The sequence below is a fragment of the Haemorhous mexicanus genome, chromosome 13 (genome assembly GCF_027477595.1).
Source record: "Haemorhous mexicanus isolate bHaeMex1 chromosome 13, bHaeMex1.pri, whole genome shotgun sequence".
NCBI lineage: Eukaryota > Metazoa > Chordata > Aves > Passeriformes > Fringillidae > Haemorhous > Haemorhous mexicanus.
Genome location: NC_082353.1, coordinates 5,528,623 through 5,537,195, shown reverse-complemented (window position 1 = coordinate 5,537,195; position 8,573 = coordinate 5,528,623).

Below are 8,573 nucleotides of genomic sequence, written 5' to 3'. Positions count from 1 at the left end.
TTCCAGCCTCCACCCCCCAGTCCCAGCTCCAACTCCAACCCCTGCTCCAGGTGCAGCCCCAGCCCCATCTCCGGTCCTGACCCCAATTCCAGCCCAAATCACTGCTTCCAGGCTCAATCCAGCCTCAGCGCCAGCTCCAGGCCATGCTGGTGACAACACTGCACCCTGCACTTGACTAAAATTCAATAAAATGTGATCTGTGGGCTTGCCATTCCATGGCACAATTGGAATGCGGTTATCTCACCTGCAGAAATAGCTTATTGGGGGGGGAAATGGAAACTTCAGGGATTCTGGGTGTTGGGGAAAAGAGGTTTTCTGCTCAAATGGAGTTGACAAACACCTCGAATAGATTATCCCCTCCAGTGTCATTGAATCATGGAATATCAAGGTACCCACAAGGAGCATTGAGTCCAAGTCCTGTCCCTGCACAGACACCCCAACAATCCCACCTGTGCCTGAGAGCATTGCCCAAACTCTCCCTGAGCTGGGGCAGCCCTGGGGCCCTGACTATTCCCTGGGAGCCTGTTCAGTGCCCCAGCACCCTCTGAGGAAGAACCTTTTCCTCATATCAAACCTAACCCTCCCCTGACACAGCTCCAGCTGTTCCCTCGAGTCCTGTCATAGGTCACCAGAGGGAAGAGCATTCTAAGAACATTCCGTAGCTGAAAGCTTTCCAAGCTTTCCTTGGAAACAGAAAATATGCAGCATTTACCGTGTAAAATTGCCAGAACCAGCTAAAAATGGCCTGTGTTTCTAATAGAATTTAGTTTCCCTAAAAATGTTTCACCTCCCAGGCACATGAAGTCTCTTTTTTTTTTTTTTTTTTTTCCTTTTCAGGGTCATTCCCTGGAATATTTATTGGAGTCAAAATCGTTGCAGTGGTTACTCTGAGGGTAGGGGAGCAAGTTCATGGGAAGCTGTGACAAAATGCCTCACTCAGTGTTTACACACCAATATAAATCCCGACACCTCCATGGAAGAAGGAATAGTTGCATTTTATGGAAAGGTTGGCAACCGCTATTTCTTCTTGGATATGCTTGTTTTCTCAGGGCACCTGCTTGTGCCTTTCCTTTTCAGGGTGCATTTGCCTCTAGACTTGCCTTGCCACTCAAATTGTCTGTGTGGGATTCACCATGAAACCCTGCAGCTCTGCCAGCACAGAGCAGCCTGATGCCTGGGCTCCCTAAATCTGAAATAATGCTGGAGGCATGGGCTGGGATTTTCACTGGGAACTCAGGGCTCTTGCTATGATACACTCCTTTGGGTTCTCACACCTGTTCCTTGCCAGCCTTTGGGCAAAAAGTGCCTTTTTGCTGGGGCAGGGAAGCTGGTTCCTTCAGCTCTTCTGCTCCTCCCTGCCATGGCTGTCAGCACTTTGCCCTTGGTTTTCTTCCCTTCTCTTCCCTGCTTCCTTTCTGAATCAGATTCCCTTCACACTTCCATGTCTTCTCTGCCAGAATTTGCTGCTTGTTCCTGCTGGGCCTGCTCTTCCTTCAGGACCACAAGGACTTCACCAGCCACCACAAATCCTCCAAGATCCTCCTTTAAAAGATGTTTTGAAGACCTTGCAATTGTCAATTTCTCTTGGTTTTCCTTCCAGCATTGCCTGACAAGCCCTTTTCACTGCCACCCAAAGACAAAACACCTTTAGGACTTAGTCCTAATTAATTTCTCTTTCACCTCTGTGTGTGGGTGTCTGGCTTTCACTGGCGAGGCAGTTCCCATTCCTGCAGGCACACCAGAGCAGTGCTGTGGGATTATGTCATAGCCATGGTGTGAGCTCTCACAACAATCCTTGTTACCTTATTTCACTTCTCATTAACTCAACCAAATGTTTGCCCATTTATTCTGTGATCGGGATTGTTGTGGTCTTGCTGGGTAAACACATGGGTGCTTTGTTGACATGAAAATACCTCAGTTCACCTGCAGCAAACTCAGTGTGTCTTTTCCTTGTGTGCAAATGATGAAACACCTCAGAACTAACTCAGTGAGGAGAGGTGGGGCGTGACCTCAGGGAGATGCATCCCCATGTCTTGGAGGATGAACGCCCCAAAATAAGGAGCAGCATTGCAGGTCCCCACGGAGGGGAAGGACAGTGCTGGAACCCAGGGCTCCCTGCAGGGATCCCTCAGCAGTCCCACTGCTGGGGCAGCCTCGGGGTGATGCTGTCCTGGGGACCCTATGAGGAGGGGCCAAGTAGCTGCTGTAAGTTCAGATGTCAGGATGAGCCTCTCTGTGGTCCCAAGCACAACCAAAGGGCTGAATTCTCTGCAGCCTGGGCTCAATCCCTCCATCTGCATGAACTCTCCATCTCCATGCACAGGACTCACATTGGAGGCAGATGCTCCTATTCTCCCTCCCTTAGTGAGCTTATAAAGAATTCTGGTGTTTGCCTGGGAGGTGTTGTCACCCCCAACAGGATCCCTCTGGAGCTTCTTCCACATCCCAATGTCACAATTCTATTTCTGACCAACTGCATCAAAGCGTTTTCTCCTCAACCGACACAGAAAATTCTAAGGTGCCTGTCCAAGATCTACCATCACCTTGACAGAGTTGGAAAAATAAGTCAATTATTACAGTAACAGTGATAACTGCACCTCAGCTGTAAAGCCACCATCCTGTGACAGTCTGATCTCCCCTCTGAAACAAAGGGACCTTGAGTGGTAGGGCTGTGTAAGAGAGTGACCTACCACCCAACCTAGATTAGGATGAGGTTCAGTAATCCTATGGAATATCTCCAACCGGACAATTAGATTCTGAAATAATAATTAAACAATCCAATGGGAAAAGGAGGCCCTGTTGTGGCTGCTGGTTGCAAGTTTTTGCCTTATTGATCTATTCTGGGTCAAGACTTTCATCTATCTCCTCTTATGTGGCACTGCTCCCTCCACCTTTTCTATAAATGTCGTGACTCCATCCGTTGGGTATTTACTAAACATGAAGCTGTTTACATACTCAGATTTGTGATTTCCACAGAAGCCATCCTCAGCCCTGACTTCCTTGTCCCCCCCTGCTCTCAGCTCTGCCTGCTGATAAGACATGACACCACATATCATCCCAATCAATAAATTATTTAACACAACTGTCCCCAGAGAAACACCACTCAGGAAATCATTTGACATATCCTTATGAGACAAACATTTAGGGACTGAGTGCCAGATTTTTAAGTTCCCCCTTCCTGGGAGAGGTGGCTGTTCCCTGCAGGACAACCACCCTGTCCCCAAGCCCGAGGTGGGACAGGAACACAGTGTCTGACAGTCCCTCTGCACTGCGTTCTCACCCTCAGAATTACAGAATTCACCATCAAACTCTTCTGCAAATGAGCTTTGTCTGAGTGGCAGTGGTGGATTTGTGATAGGTGTTGGTAGCTGGCACTGGGGCAATGTGTCCACCTTATTTTTTGTGTGTGCTTTCCTGGTAAATCCTGTAGCTGTGTGAGTCATGCTGGAGGCTGGCAGGCTATGCCAGGGCAGGGTGCAGGCTGCAAGAGTCACCCAGGAGTTTGGTGGAGTTCAGGGTCAGGGTCATAACCCACAGAATCTCTGCTTTGATTTGTGACTAACTCCTGCACTGTGTGCCCACAAAGAGCCCTTCTCTCTTCCCCCAGGTCTCTGTGGCTTTACAACTGCTTTACAATCAGCAAAATCTTGCTGGTAACCTATTTTGAAGCCTCCCTTGCTGCTTCCTTCCTTGCTCTGACCAAGGAGCAGACCCTGCAAGAGCAGACAAATCCCACCTTTCCATGTCCACGCACCAGCATCGTTCTCTTTGTGGTGTTGCTGTGCCCCCACTGCCTGCTCTGATCCCCTTCTCTTTGGAGTACAATTTTACTAATGTTACAGACACTTTTCACTCAAGAGGTTGCCAGAATTCCTCTGGCAATCTCATCTCCAGCCTCCATGGGAGACAAGCCCTGTCCCAGTTCCCCAGGCTCACGGGCTGCATGTTGTGGATTATCACCAGGAGCATTTGGGCAACGCTCTCAGATGCATGGGGGGATTCTTGGGTTGTCCTATGCAGGGCAAAGAGTTGGACTGGGTCCCTTCTAACTCAGGATATTCCATGATTTTGTGATTCAATGATCTACTGGTTGGTTCAAATCAGCAGAACAAGGCATTCAGCCCAAGCTGTGCTCCTAAAGGCCTCAGTCACATAAGCACCAGTGCTGGTGCAAAGCCTGTATTTGCTCTTCCCTTGAGGAATGCTTTCAAAATTATCTAAACCTGCTGACCTGTTTCTCCCACAAAGAGTTTACACATCTTTTAATAGTGACCACGAATATCACTGTAGCAGGAGATCCTAGAAAATGAACAAAAGAGTGGGATGCAAGTGACAGAGAGAAGAAATACATAAATCAGTCCAAGATCCATGGAGTGGGAGGTAAGGAATGTGTACCTAGGAGCACTCTCTGGACATGAGGGTGTGTGTCCCTCTAGCCCCAGAACTTCACTGAACAGGTTGGGTTTGCCCATGTTTACCCAAAGGCTCTGCTTTGAGCAGCAGTGGGATTTCTGTGGGCAAGTCAGGGCACCTCAAGGCACAGAACAAAGTAAGTACAGAACAAAGACTGTTGGATGCTTTCCTGACACCATTTCTGAGCAGTGCCAACCCTGGAGATCTGCTCCTGCACAGCTCGAGCCCCACAGGGTTTGCTAGGCTGACATGGAGCTGGCTCACCCCAGCCAAGGCCTCTCTTCTTCCTGGGATGGTTTTGTGGAGCAGCTTGTCCAAGGGAAGGTGTCCATCCCTGCTCCTTTATCTCAGGGAGGAGATGTCTCCTCTCCCTGCATCTCTCCTTCATCACAGCCTCTGGAGATGCTGGTCCTCACTACTCCATTTGGCTTTTGTCACAGAGGTATTTTCTGAAAAATCCTTTGCTAGGATTTTTTCTCCTGAGAAGCTGAGAGGCCTCAGAGGAAAAGAAAAACAATAATTATCTGCTGCTGTGGAATGCAACAAGTGCATCTTTGATTGGCCTCATGAGGTTGTTTTTAATTAATGGCCAATCACAGTCCAGCTGTCTCAGACTCTCTGGTCAGTCACAGGATTTTATTCTCATTGCATTCCATTCCTTTCTATACCTTTCAAGCCTTCTGATGAAATCCTTTCTTCTACTCTTTAGTGTAGTTTTAATAGATCATTTTCTTTAATACAATATATATCATAAAATAATAAATCAGCCTTCTGAAACATGGAGGCAAGATTCTCATCTCTTCCCTCGTCCTGGGACCCCTGTGGGCACCACCACGTGCTTTTCTTCTGGGACTATCCCAAAGTGCTGCCTTGCACCCTGCCTCATGCATGCAGGGCCATGCTTGGAGGAAGAGACATCAAATTAAATGGAAGTAGTTACAAAAATGCTATTTTCCACAGTCCACTGCACAGAGCATTCCATGGGGTGGCTCAGGGGGGATTTCACCCTGAGCAGCTCCACCCAGCTCTTCCATTTCTCATCCTGGTGCTGGCTTTGATCACTCCCTCTCCATCCTTGGGGCTGCAAGCTCTGACATTCATCCCTAAAGCTTTGCCCAGAAAGGAAAATTCTGATAATTTCCACTGAGAAAAACATGCGAAAACTAATTTTTTTTTCCATTGCTCACCCCAAAGCACCTTCTGTGAGTGTCACCAGCATTTGCTTTCATTTTCCATCTCGAGGACCTGCCGTGCATGGGAGCTTTGCTCTGATCCCATACACAAACACACACTGCTGGAGATCTCCTTTTTCTTCACCACAGCATATTTTCTTTAGAAACCCAAGGTATACTTACTGGCTTGGGATTTGTGTGTCTGTTTGTAATAATCTTTTTTAAGAATACAAACAGACTAAAAAGAAGTTGTCTTCCTGTTTTGTTTTATATAATTTTTTTTAGGGGCAGGTGAGAAGAGAAGAGAACACTCTAGAAAGGTTTCTGGAAAATATTGCCTGCATTCAGTGTCATATATTTAACCCCTAAAACAATAGTTTTTATTCTAGCTAAAAACTTTTCTTTTTAAGAAAAAAAAAAAAAAATCTGTTTGTCCTCATTTATTGAGTGATAAATGACTCCTGACTGTGAGACAGACAATTAGATATTTCTGCAAATCAAGTTTAGCCAGTTACCTCTCTCCCATGCAATGTCCCCTAAATTGCAAGAAACAGGGAAAGTTTTGAGTTGGAGGCAATTCTGGAGATATCCAAGGATGAAGAGACTCCTCACCACTGCTCCATACCCTGTCCAGTCACTCTGCTACTCCCAATGTAAATTTTTCCCTTGTATCCAAATGGAATTCCTCTCATTTCCCAAAAAAGTCCTGCCCCAGACACAGGCCCTCTCCATCAGAAGTGAAAAATAATAATTTTATACTGCAAAATGCTAAGAGAGGATTTTTAGGCTTCATTAAATGCTCACACAGTTTTTAAGGTTCCACCACCATATTTTTTTGAACATACATTGGATAGAAGCTTACCATGTCTGTTTAATAAAGCCAAATCCATCACAGGAACTCAGCATACCATCCCAAGAGGTACCCTGGAATTTTTGTATCTATGGCATGGACAAATTTTTCAGAATTGGCTTTTTAAGTATTTTTTTTCCCTTTTCTCTTCTCTCTCTTTTTTTTTTTTTTTTTCCCCCAATGAACAAACTTTCCCTGATCCACTCTAAGCCTCCCCTGGTGTGACTTGAGACCATTTCCTCTCATCCTGTCCCTGTTCCCTGGGAGCAGAGGAGCAGAGCCTGATCCCCACCTGGCTGCCCCCTCATGTCAGGGAATTGTACAGAGCCAGAAGTTTCCATCTGAGCCTCCTTTTCTCCAGGCTGAGCCCCTGTCCCAGCTCCTTCAGCTGCTCCTGGTGCTCCAGACCCCTCCCCATATTTCCTCATTACATCCAGGTGGGATTTGGGAAGCAGAGGTAGGTCTGGCTGGAGGAGCTACAGGAGGTTTTTGTGACGTGGGAGGTGTTACCAGGTGTCTCTCACCCCATCAGGGGCTCTCCTGTGACACTGGAGGCTCACACTGTCTGTCCTGGTAGAACTTGTTCCCAGGGAAACCTGCTGGGATCAGTCAGCTGGTGTCCACCTGCACCAGCAGGCACCTCTGGAAATGCCACCCAGGGTCACCCACCAGGGCAGGGACCTCCTGGGGACATTGGCAGACATGAACCAACCCCTGGCAGATGTTTGGAGCTGGCAATTAACTCTCCTTGCTGAGGAGGGCATGATCCAGCTCAGGCTGACACCAGGGACACTGTGGACAGAGAGCAGTTCCTGTGCTTCACCACAGAATTTCACCACCTCCAACCTTTCCCAGACATTTGCAAGGATCAGGCTCCTCTGCCAAAACCTTCCTCATGATCCTTAAGGGTGACAGATCCCTGGGAAACTCCTGCACATTCTGACTCCAGCTGGGGTGGCAGGTCGGGCTGTCTTTGCCACCAGAGAGAGAAGAGCCCTTGTAGCTGTCCCCAAGGGGACCATGTTGTCACACACAGAGCCCTGAGCAGCCACCAGCCCTCAGCATGATACCAGGGACAGGAGAGGACAGGGGAAGTGATGGAAACCCATCAGTGGTGGAACCAGCCTGCCCTGACAGTCAGTGATTGCTGCCACTGCCAGGAATTGGCTTTAACCCATTGCTCCCCTGGCTTTAACACAAGCTGCCCCTCTCCCTTTGCTGCTGGAGCTGCTGTCCTGGGTCAGCAGCGTGGACACTCGGAACCCAGGGGAGATTCAGGAGGTCAGACTCACTCCTGGCACCCAGAGGAGCAGCAAGGAATGGGTCAGCCACACCTGAGCCCAGCAGGTCAAGCCAAATGGGCAAAGCCCAGGGATGGTGCCCGATGGATGAAGCCCACCAGGTGAATCCCATCTGAAGAAGCTCAGGATGAAGGGCAGGGGGTGAGGCAGGCTCTGCCATGCCCAGGGACTGTGGGAAGTGCAGGGAATGGGAGAGCTCTGGGTTCCCACAGTAGGACAAACACTCTAGAGACTCCAGCCCATCTGCATCCCAGGGGAAAGCTGGGATTTCTCCTGAGTTGAGCACCCCAGACCAGGAGAGCAGGACATATTTGGAGATCCTTCCACGATTTTATCAGGAGCTGGTGTTCCCCTGTCCCAGAGGTTGCTGCAGTTGGTTCTTGGGCTCCTGCCTGTGCTGGGCTGGGACCTGCAGCCTGAACTGAATTTTGATACAATAAAATTTCTTTAAATCAAAAGAAAAAGACAGAGACAGATTCCACCAAGAACAGATTGAATGTTAAAATTGTGGCAGAGTGGAGGAGAGGACTTTGAACCCCTTCAGAAAATGCTTGAAACAACTTCTTCTGGTTTTGATGTTGTCACTTTCTCATTCTCCTGACAAATTAAAAAAAAAATAGGTGGCACTTTTTAGATGATGTGAATACCTGTTGGAGACGCCCTGAAATGTCTATTAGATAAATGACTATGCTTTGAATTTGCTTTTGACCCTAGTTCAACTTTTCCATAAATTACCACGATGTCTCAAGCACAAAGACCAGAGCCACTTTGGATATGTGAGCATGTGCAACACCAGTTTATAAGCTGTCAAGGATAAGAGACATATTGAATGTAGCA